This window comes from Solanum verrucosum, unplaced genomic scaffold (assembly GCF_900185275.1).
Source record: "Solanum verrucosum unplaced genomic scaffold, falcon-dt-bn FXZP01000184.1, whole genome shotgun sequence".
NCBI classification, from domain to species: domain Eukaryota; kingdom Viridiplantae; phylum Streptophyta; class Magnoliopsida; order Solanales; family Solanaceae; genus Solanum; species Solanum verrucosum.
This window is the reverse complement of record NW_026020302.1, coordinates 636,295-654,123: the sequence shown is the minus strand read 5'-3', so window position 1 is coordinate 654,123 and position 17,829 is coordinate 636,295. Positions and strand designations below refer to the sequence as shown.

At 35.3% G+C, this 17,829-nt stretch overlaps 2 pseudogenes; both read right to left on the bottom strand.

Moving 5' to 3' along the window:
- Positions 1–1,310: 1,310 nt before the first annotated feature.
- LOC125834872 (putative late blight resistance protein homolog R1B-16) lies at positions 1,311–8,582 on the bottom strand (annotated as a pseudogene).
- Positions 8,583–10,731: 2,149 nt separating this feature from the next.
- LOC125834871 (putative late blight resistance protein homolog R1A-3) lies at positions 10,732–14,519 on the bottom strand (annotated as a pseudogene).
- Between the last annotated feature and the right edge of the window lie 3,310 nt (positions 14,520–17,829).

Genomic DNA, 17,829 nt, shown 5'->3' with positions numbered 1-17,829 from the left:
TCATTCATATACAAGATATCAGAACATCCTAAAGCGCTGCATTGATGAATCACACATATATTTTATGTTCCTTTTATAAAATAAAGATGTTTGTGATTAAAAAAAATTCAAATACACATTCTTTCTTTATGAGTTCTGCATTATTATTGCAGAGAAAAGGGAGAAAGCACAGAGCACTAAGGGAAAAGGTGAAAACACTCCATCAACTTTCCAATACATACACTTTTCTTTTTGACCCTAAGTCTTCTCCGTGGGCCCGACCGATGTCTGATTAAATTAGAATATAAAGATATTTAAATAATTTTAAGACACATGTAAATCTAGTAAAGAATGCGAAGATGCCGTTGCTAAGACTAAGGGAACAATACGTTTGGAGTTGATGATTAAAAACACATACATTTGGTAGCGCAAAGTATCAGTGTGAACATCTATTGTGTTTTCTGTAACAGCTCTTGGAACTTGGGTCGTAACACAATCTAGTCTCCTACTGTCAAGTAAATGAAAGAACAAAAAAGGACAATATGTGGGGCAGTAGTGAAAAAAATATTTCAATAGCTGCCACAAATTACAATAATTCAAGAATAACAAACTTCAAAATTTTAAGTGCACAGCAAAATTTTTGTAGTTGAGTTTATTTTGCAACTTGAACTTGTCATGGCAAAGAGACAGCCTCAGTGAAGAAAGTTTCCTGTTTCTCCAATGTTAGTTAGAGAGTCTGTTATGAGATAACGACTACTGAAAGCAATAACAACGAAAAGAAAGAGTCAATTTCCTATGCAATCTTACCGAATGAGCAAATCATCGTTCATAAACAAAATATCGAAATATCCTAAAGCGCCACATTGATGAATCACATATATTCATGACATACATTGGTAAGAAGGGAAATATCGATTTTATGGCTCAATACAAATGTTATACTAATTAAATGACTTTTTTTCAATGAAAATGATCACTTCGATAAATAAAACACATGAAATCCTTGTAGAGTAGAGTTACTTTTCTTCTTTTCAAATTGTAAATGGTCGTTTCCCAAGAAGAACATGACAGAAAGCAAGAAAATGTCTTACCCACTCATTTTACATAAAAATGAAAAGAGAAAGTTGTTGTACAACATCATCAATTAGCTTTATGATCCTCAACCAAAATAAACTCAAAACTAAATTAAAAATGTAAATGTTAGATGGAAAAAAAAAACTACAAATAATCCAAAACAATCATATACGTAGTCTTCTAACTGGAAAAGGAAAAAAAAAACAAAAAAAAAAAAAGAGAGTTCGCCTTTTAGCTTTAAAAAACTAGTATGAAATTTACTTCCTTATGTACAAATTTGAGTTTCTAAGAGGCAAAATCATGGTGACAAAAATCCTTTTAAGTCGATCTTCAGCTAAAGTGCTTCCTTCCATTTTGTTATTGACTTGATTTCTTACATCCACATTTGCAGTTTTCAAGTTCTGTATTCAGATTCTGCATAAGAAAAAGAAAATGTGAAAAATATGTTTCTACTACTTCAATCACAGCTATAAAGGTGGGGCTAGAAAATTTATCATTTTTTTTGCAAAATATATTAGACATTATCTATCCCAAAAACATTAAGGTTATATTATTCGGTTTGGTGTAAACATCATGTGAGAATATAAGATGTGTTGCTCGGGCCAAAATTGTTGTACTAGTGTCTGATCCTCCAAAAATGCATAGCTTTTGGAGGATAAAATCTAACACATCCAACAGTATCATTGAAGAGTCTGAGCAACAGAGTATAAGTATTTTAATTTTGTACCTAGGTGCATGCAGCATGATAGATTACGTAAAGCTGCAAAGCAGTAAGGTTGATCAATTTAATCACCCACCTGAACCTGATCTTGAAGGGTTCGAATGTGCTGCACTGCTAGATCCAGCATGTCAGCGTAGCTCGTTTGCTGCAAAAACAAACAAGGAAATATTGTTAATATTGGAGTGTAGCTCGTTTGCTGCGATAAAATTTGCAGCTCAAGCATGTTGCAATAAGTGCCAACTGAGAAAATATTGTGAAGTGGAACATAAGAAAAGAAAGCATACAATCAAGATTACTGAAAGACTAATTTTTTGTTTACACAAATCTATAAATATTCAATAAATTGATGGTTTAACAGCATTTTAGCACGTCAAGTAACAATTATCCAATTGAATAGAAGTCTTGGAAGTACCATTTGCCACTTCCAATTCGCTAATTTTCTTTGTTCCAAGCAAACATGGTTACAGAGTTATAGTAAATGAAGCAGTTCATAAATAGCTATGCTTTATAATCGCACAGCTATACTGCAAGTTATAATAAATGAGTTTTTCTTACTTGGTTAAAATTTCAAAATTTAGTCAAAGTCATTTTTAGTCAAATCGCCGGTCAACCGCAAGTTAGCGGACATTTCGAGGGCCCAACACCTTCTCGGAATGTACATTGAACTCCAAACCCTTTTATTTTCAATTGATTTTATCTGATTAAATCTTTTGAAAACCTTAAGTTTTTTTCTTGATTTTTACTAAAAAATTAAGTGGCGACTCTGTTTCTTTTGGAAAATCGATTTCTCTTCAAATCATAAGTTTAATCGATTTTTCGAAAAAAAGTCCATTTTCATTTTTATTTTTTCGAGTAAAACACTCACCTCAATATAATTTTAACTTATTGAATCTCCTGTTGTTCCTCAGTAGCTCAGTGATAGATCGATCGATCGATTGTTAACTGATTGATCGTAGATCCAAAACCTATATGGTACAAGGTGTTTTCTAGTACAGAGAGATGGGTGAGGAGATCAAACAATAATTAGAGTTGGCAATGGCTCAAACAGACTGGAATGTGTATTGTATGAGTTCTGAATAATTGCATTATTAATTTATTAAATAATGGTAGGTAAAGAACAACCAGTGCTTTATTAATTAATGATAGTGCTTCATTCCTATTGATTGCTTTAGTAAAAACGACATCAACTTTATTCCATAATATATTATTAAAAAAAGACCCACTATAACAAATGTGTGACAATAATGATGGAGGGCGGACCGAAGAGGGCAGATCAGCAGAAAAAAGGATTGACAAGCATTTAGGCTAACAAGCATTTTAGTCGAATCACATCAGTATAGCCCAAATAGGAGAGGAACGTAAAAAAACTCAAATTTTGCAGTAAAAAATATTCAGACCTTTGTCCAATAAATCACATTCTGCTTTCACATCCTAGAGTATCGAATTCTAAATATATTCATCTAAATATATATAGTTTTATATTTGTTACTTACACAAATTTTAAAAAGAATTTAACTACAGTAGAGAGTTAATGTCATACATGGGGAAAAAGGGAAGATCGATTTTACAAATAAAAGTTTACAATTTTTTAAGGGCTCATTTGGATAGGCTATATGAAATTATGGTATGAAATCATATTGATATGAAGTTGAAGTTTTGATTGGACATGCAATTTTAACTTTTTAAGTTGTATTTTTTTCCCCTCATAAAACATGAAAAATCCATCAGTTGTGAAAACCATCAAATTTCTTCAATTCTTATACAATCTTACCAAATGAGCAAACCATCATTCATATACAAGATATCAGAACATTCTAAAGCGCCGCATTGTTGAATCACACATATCTTCATCTTCCTTTTATAAAAAAAAAATGTTTGTGATTAAAAAATTTCAAATACACATAATCTTCCTTTATGAGTTCTGCATTATTATTGCAGAGAAAAGGAGAAAGCAGAGAGCACTAAGGGAAAAGGTGAAAACACTCCATCAACTTTCCAATGCATATACTTTTCTTTTAGACCCCAAGTCTTCTCTGTGGGCCCGGCCTATGTCTGATTAAATTAGAATATACAAAGATATTTAAGACACATGTAAATCTAGTAAAGAATGTGAAGATGCCGTTGCTAAGACTAAGGGAACAATACGTTTGGAGTTGATGGTTAAAAACACATACATTTGGTAGCGCAAAGCATCAGTGTGAACATCTATTGTGTTTTCTGTAATGGCTCTTGGAATTTGGGTCGTAACACAATCTAGTCTCCTATTGTCAAGTAAATGAAGAACAAAAAAGGACAATACAACAATAACAAAGTTCAAAAGTTTTAGTGCATAGTAAAGTATTGTGTCGATGAGCTTAAATCTAAGACTCTTATCAAAACCTTCGAGTTTTCTATGCTGCGAAAATTTGTAAATTTGTGAGGTTTGCTTATATTCAACAAGAAATTTTTTTTGTAGTTGAGTTAATTTTGCAACTCTAACTTGTCATGCAAAGAGACAACCTCAACCTCAGTGAAGAAAGTTTCCTGTTTCTCCGATTTTAGCTAGAGAGTCTGTTATAAGACAACGACTAATAAAACCAATAATAACGAAAAGAAAGAGTCAATTTGAATTATCACATCCAACGATGTTGAGGTTTCCTTTGAGTTTTTCATGAACGTAGGCCCGTACTACAAACTAAATGGGGTCTTTCTTAGTACTCTAAAAGACATGAAGAAACTTGCTCACTTCAGAATATCAAGACATGGATGTGAAGGAACTGCCAAAAATAGTATGTGAATCTATTGACAGAGAAGGCAAATGTTTCATTGTGCTGGATTATGTGTGGACGCTAGCCGTCATGAACTTGCTGCAGTAGTCAAATTCAAACGAATCCTCGTGAGTTTAAGAGCAATTAAGGGAAAACAAGCATCAATTAAAAAAGGCAAACTGAAACAATACCATTGTTGTGGTTACAGGCACATACTTGATTCACCAATCCTGTATTGAACATATAGTTTGAACATTAGATACTCAAAAACAGAACATATTTAGGAGTTTGTTTCTACTTACTTTGATAATGAGGTCAATACGGTCATTTCCCTCATTCTCTTCAACATCTTTCTTAATCCTCACAGCTGAAGCCTCCAGAGATTTCTTCTCGCACCAAATCAACTTAATCTGTTTCAGTGTTAGAATATCTGCAAAGCTAAGAGGGATCTCCTCTAGGTTACTACACTTTTTTATAACAAGTGTTTCAAGCAGGGGAAATGATTCCTCCGAGGCATCCCACCTTGAGATATCTGACCACCCCAGTTTCAACAACTTAAGTTTATGGAATGTGATATCTCTAAGACACCACACTTCTGATTGAGGAACATACATATCTAGTAATTGGAGATACTCCAGGCTTGGTAGTCCCGCAATGAAGGAAATCAGATTTTTTATAGGAGTCCCACTTAGTACCAACTTGTTTAAATTTGAAGGCAATCGTAACCCAGAGACAATGTGGGGCCCCCCAAAGGAAAGGTGAGGTATTTGAAGCTGGGTAAGATTCTCCAATGTGAGACAAAAAGACTCTGCAGAATCACTATCACCCCCGTAAAATTCGATGTGAAGTTGTTGAAGATTAGGACACCTCCTTGATAACACATCCATCCTATCAATTGGAAATCTAAGAATGTTCTTTAATATCCTCAAATTTTCCAATTTAGAGGATAGCCCATGCTTATCCTCTTCCAAATCAAATTCAGCTCTCCAAATATCAACATGCCTTAATTTTTCCATTTCCCAAAAAGACGCTGGTAACAGTACTGTATCATCCCAATAATTATGCACCATTAAAGTTTCAAGATGGGGCAGACGTGATTCTGGATCAAAATAGAATTTCTTTGCCACAACTGCAAGGTACTTCAGGTGATTTAGTGGTTTCAATGTAGCTGTTGACAAATAACTCACTGCATCGGAACGCAAATCCAAGACCTTAAGAAGTTGCAATTTATGAATCCAAGACCTTAAGGGAAACCCATCAAAATATTCTCCTATCAGTGACCTCAAGTGTTGGTGGAAAGGCTTCTGTGTTTTGGATCTCAGAGATGTAGACTTGGAAAGCTTTTCACTGAAACTGAAGCTCACTCGACTTCCCTTCCAATCCAAAGGTTGAAACTGGACAACATGCCCCTTCACTGCCAGCATAAACTTTTCTTTTCTACTCTCCTCCAAGCAAAAGTGATGCACTACATCATGAACCTGACAGTATTTCACTTTTCCATTATAACTTCTCTTTGAAACCATTACCACGTTACTGTTAATGAGATCCATCAAGTAATCTTCAGCAGATTCACTGTTTTGCACGAATCCTTCCGCAACCCATAGACTTATCAATTTAGACACTCGAATTCTCACATCCTCTGGAAACATCCCCATATAAAGAAGACAAGGCTTTAAACAATCTGCTAAGTTATCAAAACTCAACTGCATAGTCGCACGACTATATTCTTCCGACACACTATCAAGATAGTCAAATAAAGCATCCTTAACCTCATTCCACCAAGATTCTTCCGATTTTCTTTTTTTGATTATTCCTGCTACCAAGACAACCACAAGAGGCAATCCTTTGCATTTTTTTGCAATTTCTAGACTCACATATTGTAGTTCAGGTGGGCAACCTTCCTGCTGAAATACTTTTCTCTGCAACAATTGGCAACTCTCTTCTGTTGTGAGGAATGGAAGAGAATAAGGATCAGTATGGTACTTAACTTGCTCACCCACTTTCTCAAGTCGTGTTGTTACTACTATTCTGCTTCTATTTCCAACGTCTGGAAAACAAAACCTTAAATCATCCCATGCCGTACAATCCCACATATCATCCAATACAATGAGATATCTTTTGCCCATTAAGATTTTCCTCAACTTGTCAGCAAGGATGTCATCCTTGTCTCCCTTGTCCTTGGAACCGCTAACTTGACTAAAAATCTCTTGTAATAGCGTTCTCCGGTTATATGTTTGGGAAATGATGCACCATGCTCGAACATCAAAATGAGAAACAATGTTGTCACTATTGTACACCTTTCTAGCAATTGTCGTTTTCCCTTGTCCCCCCATGCCTACAATTGGGACGACGTCTAGCTCATTTGTACCTCTAATCAGATACTGAATCATTTTTTCTGTGTCATTCCCAAAACCCACTATCTCCTCATCAGTCACTGGATTGCTATGTCGAGTTTGCAGGTGTTTAAATGGTGCTACCACATAGCAAGGCTTAAGAGCAACGTCTGCTGACCACATCTCAGTCAACTCCGCATTAATTTGCTTGATCTCTTTTAAGATTGAAGGAAGTGAGCAAAAAATATGCAAAAAAACATTATACTGAGAAAGAATAGAGTCAATGGCAACCTCAGATTCATATGCCAAACTGATGGTATGTCTATGAAGAACTTTAGGAATTTTATGTTCATGGTGCACCTTTGTGACATCTGTGAAAATGGATGACAGCTCCTTCTCTAAAATGGATGTAAGAGATGATAGCTCTTTCTCCAAATTACCTAAAAGAGGTTTCATCAGAAAATCTAAACCAGATTTAGATTTTGTCATCTCATTAAGTTTCCTTGAAAGAGAATCCAGAAAGCTCAATCCACTAAAGGTGGAAAACTGAGATGGAGTGAATTTTAAGGATTTGTAGTAAGTCTCCACTTGTGCCTTCACATCTTCAGTTTTCTCCAATATCCGTAATGAGCAAAGACTTATTTTGCTAGTGTCATCTCTGTTTATAGAGCTAGGAAGAAGCTTTTGGATTACATATAGAACATCACCCGCTATAGCTCCAACTTTTTCCATAACCTCCTTCAACCAGTTACCATTAATAACATGATTTGACAAATCAGCATCAAGGAAAACCAACAAGAACTCTATTGCCACATCAATATTTTGAGCAGAGATATTATCAGGAAAATTCTCGAGCTTTTTGTTTCTGAGATACATCAGCAGACTGTGGAGATGATGTGAAAATTCTTTTGGAAATTTCTTGTCCTTGAATGTTTTTGATTGAATAAACTTTGAAGCCTTTAGTTCATTGAGAAAAATCTTCTTCATTTCCAGCTCCACTAACACAATCAAGCATAATAGATAAGAAGGTTTATTCAAGATATCACACCCATATGGTTCAACCTCATCGTTATGTGTATTATATAAAAAATCAGCATCAACGTTAACTGAAACAGAAAGACAAAGCTGTCCCACATTGCTAGCCATGAACTGAATTCGAGTCTCCAAACATTCCAGCTTCTCATCGTCAACGTAACTATTTATCTCTGTGGCATATAAGTATCTCAAAAATTTCATTTTCTTATGAACAATTTTCAGTTGCATTATAAATCTGTGTATTGCAGGGTTTTTTTCAGGAGGGTCAAACCTAACCCTTTCCAAGAACATCATTATCATATCATTTAGATTCTTTCCAAGGCAATCCATACATTCTGACAGATCAAAATCATTCAACTCATAATTGTAACTTATATTGGTATTACCTTCAAAGAATTCCAACAAATGTGGTACTTGCCTTTCCCTAACCAACTCATAACTACACTTATCTACTTTGATATATGAAGTCCCTTGGAATACCCTTCGAAGCATTCTTACAATCGATTTGGCATTCTTTGTGAGTTTGACTGAGGAATCAGAAAAAAGAACACAATGACACTTTATAAAGGTTCTTAAAACTCTTAGCACCATTTCAAGTTTCTCAATTCGATTAATCCTGAGGCTACTCTGAGAACCGTTACTCTTCATCCTTCGTAGGTTAGCTAACATTTCCTCAATTTCATTTTGAGCCATTTTCTGTTTACAAATTCCTGCAAGTTATTCAACTCCTGGAATTAGGATCATTAAGAGCAACATTTTTATTCATGTCTTTCAATATCTTAATGCTTGTGAAAGATTATACATCTCATGTATCATTTCATCTAACAAATGGTGTATATTTATCTTTTTTTATATGGTCACTTAACTAATAATTATTATCTCATAAAATCACTTAACTAATTCTTTTGAATGGACCATTTGAAAAAAAAAATTATAGGAAAAAAGTCATTCATGAAGAAGATGACTTATACAGTTAGTTAATAAGTGAAACCAACTTGTAATTTTTTCTTCTCTTATGCATCTTTAGTATCTTCAATTTTCTGATCCAATCATTAAAAAGAACAAATATGATTATAATTAATATTGAAAACATGTTTCCCTATAGAAAAACTATTTAAATGATTCTAGAGATATGACATTGAGCGAAACTCAACCCCTAAAGTGTAACTCATTAGGGAATGATTATTTAAGTACATATAAGCAAATTACCACTCTGTTTCCCAATCAATGTGGGACTATAACACCCCTGTTTATATTCAGACCCAACTGGAGCATGGATCATGTGTCCAAACGAGAATGGATCTTGCTATGATACCTTAGAAAAATATGACACCTAGATATAACTCAATCTAAAAATCTAAAAGTTTTATATACCAATACGAGTCTACTGTACTCGTGACTTGTATAATTTGTTTCTCCTTTTTCATTCCTTCTTTCGTTTACTTGGCTGTAGGATAGACTTGGTGGAACGGAAAAGAATTTGTTAGCTTTATTCATTATGACTTGTGTATTGAATTCCTCGTCAAACTAAGACACTTAAATTAGGAAGATGGGGTATATATATTCAGAGGATACGGAATTCCTTGAAGTATGAAAATAAATTATGAATCAATGGAACTCACCTCAATCTTAACTTATCGAATTTCCTGTTGTTCCTCAGTAGCTTAGTGGTAGATCGATCGGTTGTTAACTGATTGATCGTAGATCCGAATCCTATATGGCACAAGGTGTTGTCTAGTACAGAGAGATGGGTGAGGAGATCAAACAATAATTGGAGTTGGCAATGGCTCGAACAGACTGGAATGTGTATTGTATGAGTTCTGAATTATTGCATTATTAATTTATTAATTAATGGTAGATAAACAACAATCAGTGCTTTATTAATTCATGTTCCTTTTATAAAAAAAATGTTTGTGATTAAAAAAATTTCAAATACACATAATCTTTCTTTATGAGTTCTGCATTATTATTGAAGAGAAAAGGAGAAAGCAGAGAGCACTAAGGGAAAAGGTGAAAAGACTGCATCAACTTTCCAACACATACACTTTTTTCTTTTTACCCCAAGTCTTCTCCGTGGGCCCGGCCGATGTCTGATTAAATTAGAATATACAAAGATATTTAAATAATTTTAATTAAGACACAGTAAATCTAGTAAAGAATGTGAAGATGCCATTGTTATAGACTAAGGGAACGATACGTTTGGAGTTGATGGTAAAAACACATATATTTGGTAGCGCAAAGCATCAGTGTGAACATCTATTATGTTTTTTTGTAACGGCTCTTGGAATTTGGGTCGTAACACAATCTAGTCTCCAAATGTCAAGTAAATGAAAGAACAAAAAAGGACAATACGTGGGGCAGTAGTGAAAAAAAGAATATTTCAATAGCTGCCACAAATTGCAATATTTCAAAAGAAAGAGTCAGTTTCAAGATCACATCCAACCAAAAAATCTCTAAAGATGTTCAGGTTTCCCTTGAGTTTTTCCTGAACGTAGGCCCGTAATACAAACTAAATGGGGTCTTTCTTAGTACTCTAAAAGACTTGAAGAAACTTGCTCACTTCAGAATATCAAGACATGGATGTGAAGGAATTGCCAAAAATAGTATGTGAATCCATTGACAGAGAAGGCAAACGTTTCATTGTGCGGGATAATGTGTGGACGCAAGCCGTCATGAACTTGCTGCAGTAGTCAAATTCAAACAAATCCTCGTGAGTTTAAGAGCAATTAAGGGAAAACAAGCATCAATTTAAAAAGAACTGAAACAATACCATTGTTGTGGTTACAGGCACATACTTGATTCAGCAATCCTGTATTGAACATATTGTTTGAACATTAGATACTCAAAAACAGAACATATTTAGGAGTTTGTTTCTACTTACTTTGATAATGAGGTCAATACGGTCGTTTCCTTCATTCTCTTCAACATCTTTCTTAATCTCCGCAGCTGAATCCTTCAGAGATTCGTTCTCGCACCTAATCAACTTAATCTGCTTCAGTGTTGGAATATCTGCAAAGCTAAGGGGGATCTCCTTGAGGTGGTGACAACTTTTTATGACAAGTGTTTCGAGCTGGGGAAAGGATTCTTCCGAGGCATCCCACCTTGAGATATCTAAGCGCGACAGTTTCAAGCACTTAAGGTTATGGAACGTGATATCTCCAAGGCACCAATCTCTGTTTTGAACAAATTTATCCGGGTCCAATAATTGGAGATACTCCAGGCTTGGTAGTCCCGGAATGAAGGAACCTAGGTTTTCTATATCAGTCTCACATAGTACCAACTTCTTTAAATTTGAAGGCAATTGTAACCCAGATACAATGTTGGGCCTCTCAATGTAAAGGAAAAGATATTGAAGCTGGGTAAGATTCTCAAATGAGAGACAAAAAGACTCTGCAGAATCACTATCACCCCCGTAAAATTCGATGTGAAGTTGTTGAAGATTAGGACACCTCCTTGATAACACATCCATCCTATCAATTGGAAATCTAAGAATGTTCTTTAATATCCTCAAATTTTCCAATTTAGAGGATAGCCCCTGCTTATCCTCTTCCAAATCAAATTCAGCACTAAAAATATCAACATGCCTTAATTTTTCCATTTCCCAAAAAGACGCTGGTAACAGTACTATATAATCCAAATTATCACTATTCACCATTAAAGTTTCAAGATGGGGCAGACATGATTCTGGATCGAAATAGAATACGTTTGCCAAAACTGCAAGGTACTTCAGGTGATTCAGTGGTTTCAATGTAGCTGTCGACAAATAACTCACTTTATTGGAACTCAAATCCAAGACCTTAAGAAGTCGCAATGTATGAATCCTAGACCTAAAGGGAAACCCATCATAATATTCTCCGATTATCAGTGACCTCAAGTGTTGGTGGAAAGGCTTCTGTGTTTTGGATCTCAGAGATGTAGACTTGGAAAGCTTTTCACTGAAACTAAAGCTCACTCTACTTCCATTCCAATCCAAAGGTTGAAACTGGACAACATTCCCCTTCACTGCCAGCATAAACTTTTCTTTTCTACTCTCCTCCAAGCAAAAGTGATGCACTACATCATGAACCTGACAGTGTTTCACTTTTCCATTATAACTACTCTTTGAAACCATTACCACGTTACTGTTAATGAGATCCATCAAGTAATATTCAGCAGATTCACTGTTTTGCACGAATCCTTCTGCAACCCATAGACTTATTAATTTAGATACTGGAATTATTGCATCCTCCTGAAACATCCCCATATAAAGAAGACAAGGCTTTAAACAATCTGCTAAGTTATCAAAACTCAACTGCATAGTCGCGCAAGTATATTCTTCTGACTCACTATCAAGATAGTCAAATAAAGCATCCTTAACCTCATTCCACCAAGATTCTTCCGATTTTCTTTTTTTGATTACTCCTGCTACCAAGACAACCACAAGAGGCAATCCTTTGCATTTTTTTGCAATTTCTAGACTCACATATTGTAGTTCAGGTGGGCAACCTTCCTGCTGAAATACTTTTCTCTGCAACAATTGGCAACTCTCTTCTGTTGTGAGGAATGGAAGAGAATAAGGATCAGTATGGTACTTGACTTGCTCACCCACTTTCTCAAGTCGAGTTGTTACTACTATTCTGCTTCTATTTCCAACGTCTGGAAAAGAAAACCTTAAGTCATCCCATGCCATACAATCCCACATATCATCCAATACAATGAGATATCTCTTGCCCATTAAGATTTTCCTCAACTCGTCAGCAAGGATGTCATCCTTATCCCCCTTGTCCTTGGAACCGCTAACTTGACTAAAAATCTCTTGTAATAGCGTTCTCCGGTTATATGTTTGGGAAATGATGCACCATGCTCGAACATCAAAATGAGAAACAATGTTGTCACTATTGTACACCTTTCTAGCAATTGTCGTTTTCCCTTGTCCCCCCATGCCTACAATTGGGACGACGTCTAGCTCATTTGTACCTCTAATCAGATACAGAACCATTTTTTCTGTGTCATTCCCAAAACCCACTATCTCCTCATCAGTCACTAGATTGCTATGTCGAGTTGGCAAGTGTTTAAATGGTGCTACCACATAGCAAGGCTTAAGAGCAACGTCTGCTGACCACATCTCAGTCACCTCCGCATTAATTTTCTTGATCTCTTTTAAGATTGAAGGAAGTGAGCAAAAAATATGCAAAAAAACATTATACTGAGAAAGAATAGAGTCAATGGCAACCTCAGATTCATATGCCAAACTGATGGTACGTCTATGAAGAACTTTAGGAATTTTATGTTCATGGTGCACCTTTGCGAAATCTCTGAAAATGGATGATAAGATGACAGCTCCTTCTCTAAAATGGATATATGAGTTGATAGCTCTTTCTCCAAATTACCAAAAAGAGGTTTCATCAAGAAATCTAAATCAGATTTAGATTTGGACATCTCATTCAGTTTCCTTAAAAGAGAATCCAGAAAGCTCAATCCACAAAAGGTGGAGAACTGAGATGGAGTAAATTTCAAGGATTTGTAGTAAGTCTCCACTTGTGCCTTCACATCTTCAGTTTTCTCCAATATCCGTAATGAGCAAAGACTTATTTTGCTAGTGTCATCTCTGTTTATAGAGCTAGGAAGAAGCTTTTGGATCACATATAGAACATCACCCGCTATAGCTACAACTTTTTCCATAACCTCCTTCAACCAGTTACCATTAATAACATGATTTGACAAATCAGCATCAAGGAAAACCAACAAGAACTCTATTGCCACATCAATATTTTGAGCAGAGACATCATCAGGAAAGTTCTCGAGCTTTTCTTTTCTGAGATACGTCAACAGTTTGTGGAGATGATGAGAAAATCCTTTCGGTAATTTCTTGTCCTTGAAAGTTCTTGAATGAGTAAACTTTGAGGCCTTTAGTTCATTGAGAAAAATCTTCTTCATTTCCAGCTCCACTAACACAATCAAGACTAATAGATAAGGAGGTCTATTGAAGATATCATTATACACATCCTCATCCTCATAGTCATCAATATCATTTACAACATCAGAAAAAGCAAGACAAAAATGTCCCACATTGTTAGCCATGAACTGAATTCGAGTATCCAAACATTCCAGCTTCTCATGGTTGACGTAACCATTTATCTCTGTGGCATATAAATATGTCAAAAATCTCAGTTTCTTTTGAACAACTTTCAGTTCCTTTAAAAATCTGTGTATTTCATGGTTTTCTTCAGGAGGGTCAGACCTAGCACTTTCCAGGAAGAGTATCAGTACATCATTTAGATTCTTTTCGAGGCAATCCATACATTCTGACAGATCACGATCATTCAACTCATAATTATTATTTAAAATGGTATCACGTTCCACGAATTCCAACAAATGTGATTCTAGCCTTTCCAGATTAAGGTTAGTTTTACATTCATCTGGAATCCCATACAATACCTGGTGAAGCATTGCCATAGTCGATTTGGCATTCTTTTTGTGTTTGACAAAGGAATCACGAAAAAGAACATGATGATACTTTATAACGGTTCTCAAAACTCTTAGCGTCATTTCAAGTCCCTTAATTTCATCAATCTTGGCGCTATCCAGATTACCTCCACTCTTGATCCTTCTTAGGTGATTTAACATTTCCTCAATTTCATTTTCAGCCATCTTCTCTTGAAAAATTCCTGCAAGTTCACCAACTCTTGGAATTAGGTTTATTTAACAACATTTTTATTCATGTCTTTCATACCTAGTGTTTGTAGCTATATATGTCGATGCTTGAGAAAGATAGTATATTTTATGTACCATTTTCATCTAACAAATGGTGCATATTATCACAGATAATCACATTTCACTCACTTTCATATGGTCACTCAACTACTAGTCATTTTCTTTAGACAAAAGAAGACTAATATCAATGTGTGATGCTAATGATGGAGGGCGGACCGATAAGAGCAGGTCAAAGAAAAGGATTGACAAGAATTTAGGCTGGCAAGAATCTTAGTTGAAATTACACATAGGAATAACCCAAATAGGAGAAGAAAGTAAAAAAAAAAGTTACAAATACATAACACAAGTTCACTACACTTTTGAGCTCGACGAGGCATATCCCAAAAGCTTGGCTCTGACAAGATGGTCATTATCATTGCTTATTTTTAGATCTCATGAGCATCTAATGTGTGTCTAAACTGTGATACAAGTCGAGAAATTAAAACAAGTTTCATCTAAAAGGGGGAAATTTTTTTTCCTCACTTATAAAAGGGAATCATTTTCTTTACAATTGTCGTAGCTTTTATGTTCACAATACTTGCTTTAACTAACACTTAGGTATTATAATATACTAGTATTTAGGCACACGTGTTGTATGTGCACCCCATGATGATGAGTATGAACTATTAAAAAATCACATAAAAATTCTTTAAAATTGTGTTTGAGTTAACAGTAATGTTAAAGAAGATAGAAGAAAAACTGGCATGAGAAAGGGGACTTTTCCTTTTACTTACCTTGGATGCCTGATTTTCTATGGTAGGAAGAAGATAGTATTTTTTGAAGATCTGGTGAAGAAAGTTATGAAAAGGATGATGTCTTGGCAAAATAAACTCTTATATTTTGGAGGAAGATATATTTTGATATCACATGTTTTGCAGTCGATACCTGTATATCTCCTATCAGCCATGAATCCCCCTAAAAGAGTTATAGAACATATTCATAAAAATTTTGCAACTTTCTTCTGGGGTAATACATCAAGTCCGAAAAGAAAACATTGGGTTACCTGGGAAGCTATGTGTTTACCTAGAATTGAAGGAGGCTTAGGGTTTAGATCACTACATGATACATCAAAGGCATTGTTTGGAAAACTATGGTGGAATCTAAGGACAACTAGATCACTATAGAGTGCTGATATGGTAAACAAATACAACAAGAAACTTCACCCTGTCATAGCTCAAGCAAAAGGTAGTTCACCTGTTTGGAAAAAGATGGTGGAAGTTAGAGAAGAACTAGAACATTTGATTTGGTGGCAACTTAAGGCTGGAAATTCTAGCTTCTGGTTTGATAATTGGACTAAGCAGGGGCCTTCATTTCGTGGACAATGAAAATGTATTGGATGAGGAGGTAGAAGTGAAACAATTCATTACAAATGGCTATTGGAATGTGCAGAAACTACAGGAAGTCTTATCAGTAGATATGGTGCAGCATATACTTGATAACATCAGCCCACAACTAGTCAATGTAGATAATGACACATCATGGTGGATGGGAAATTCAAATGGAAAGTTCACAGTCAAATCAGCATGGAATGAATTAAGACGGAAGAAGGAGAAAATACAGGACTATATATGGACTAAAGGGTTGCCTATAAAGATTAATTTCTTTTTATGGAGAGCATGGAAAGGAAGAATACCTACTGACGATAATCTAAAAAGGATGAAAATTAGTGTGGTATCAAGATGTTGGTGTTGTGAGGATCATAAAATAGAAACCATGTCACATATTTTTCTAACATCTCCAATAGCTACTAAGCTATGGAGACAGTTTTCTTCTTGTGCAGGTTATAACATTGAAGGATTGCAACTGCAACAAGTCATACGTAAGTGGTGGACAACTAATCAACCCCCACAGCATTTTCAAAGCCATCCCAGCAATCATTATGGAAGAGAAGGAATTATAGGAAGCATGGAGGAGATACTACATATAATAGAATGGTATCTCCTCTGTTCCAAAAGATTGGCCATCAATGATACAAGTGCTAAGTAATTACAGACCAAGACTATATCATTGTTTGACACATTGGAAGAAACCAGAAACAGGCAGAATAAAGATAAATACTGATGGAGCAAGCAAAGGGAATCCAGGATTGAGCTCTTACGGGTTCTGCCTAAGGAATGATAGAGGAGATCTATTGTATGCAGAGGCAGGACAAATAGGGGAAAACACCAATATGATTGTAGAAACCATAGTAGCACAAAAGGCAGTGCATTGTTGTTTATCAAGAGATATACATAATGCAAGAATAGAAACATGAGATTCTTTAATACTAAAGAACATCATCCAGGAAGTGTGGAAAGTGCCATGGGAATTAGTACAACAGGTGGAAGAAATAAAGAATACAATGCAACAACTACAGATGGAAATTACACACACATACAGAGAAGCAAATCAGTTAGGTGACTATATTACAAGCATTGCACTTGAACAAGATAACCCAGTCCATTACCACAGTTTTCAAGATCTCCCCACCAAAGGACGGAAGATATTGAATTCGGATAAATCACAAATTCCAATCCTCAGAATCAGAAACTAGAAAGATTACACAGTCCTAAACAAGACCAAGCAACAAATGGGGGCTAGATCAAGAGGAAATACAACAAGAACAAAGTCGGTCATTATACATCTGAAAATGGTGATTAAAAATGTTCAGTACAAGTCAAGAGGAGTTACCAGCTTAGCAGAAGCTAGTGGATTTCCCAATCGATGTTCAAAGATTTGGAACTAGGCTGATGTCCTACAACAACACCGACAACGAAGAAGACGTCTTGAAATAGTACATCATCCCAAATACTCTCAAAATATGGATCCACATCCTTGCAAATCCTAAGCAGAAATGAGACCCATCTCCAAAGACTTTCCAGATATTTATTTTTTCTTTTTGTTTCTTCTTTACTGTTAGCTTTCTAGGAAGTTGTAGTTGTTTTTATTAATTCAATAAAAGCCTGACCCATGTGGTCATATTAATTTATTTTAAAAAAAAAACAAAGAATTAACAGTAATGTAAAAGAGTTCAACTATGCCATCGAACTTTGGAAAAAAGACTCGTTTATGCCACCCGTTAATAGTTGGCTGACTCAATCATGCCACTGCATTAGAGAAAGGGTTCATTCGTGCCATTATTTTTTAACATACAGGTTTGACGCTTAGCAAAACTCTTCTTTCCTCTTATTACAGGTCCACATCACTAAAATTAAACTGATCAAAAAAG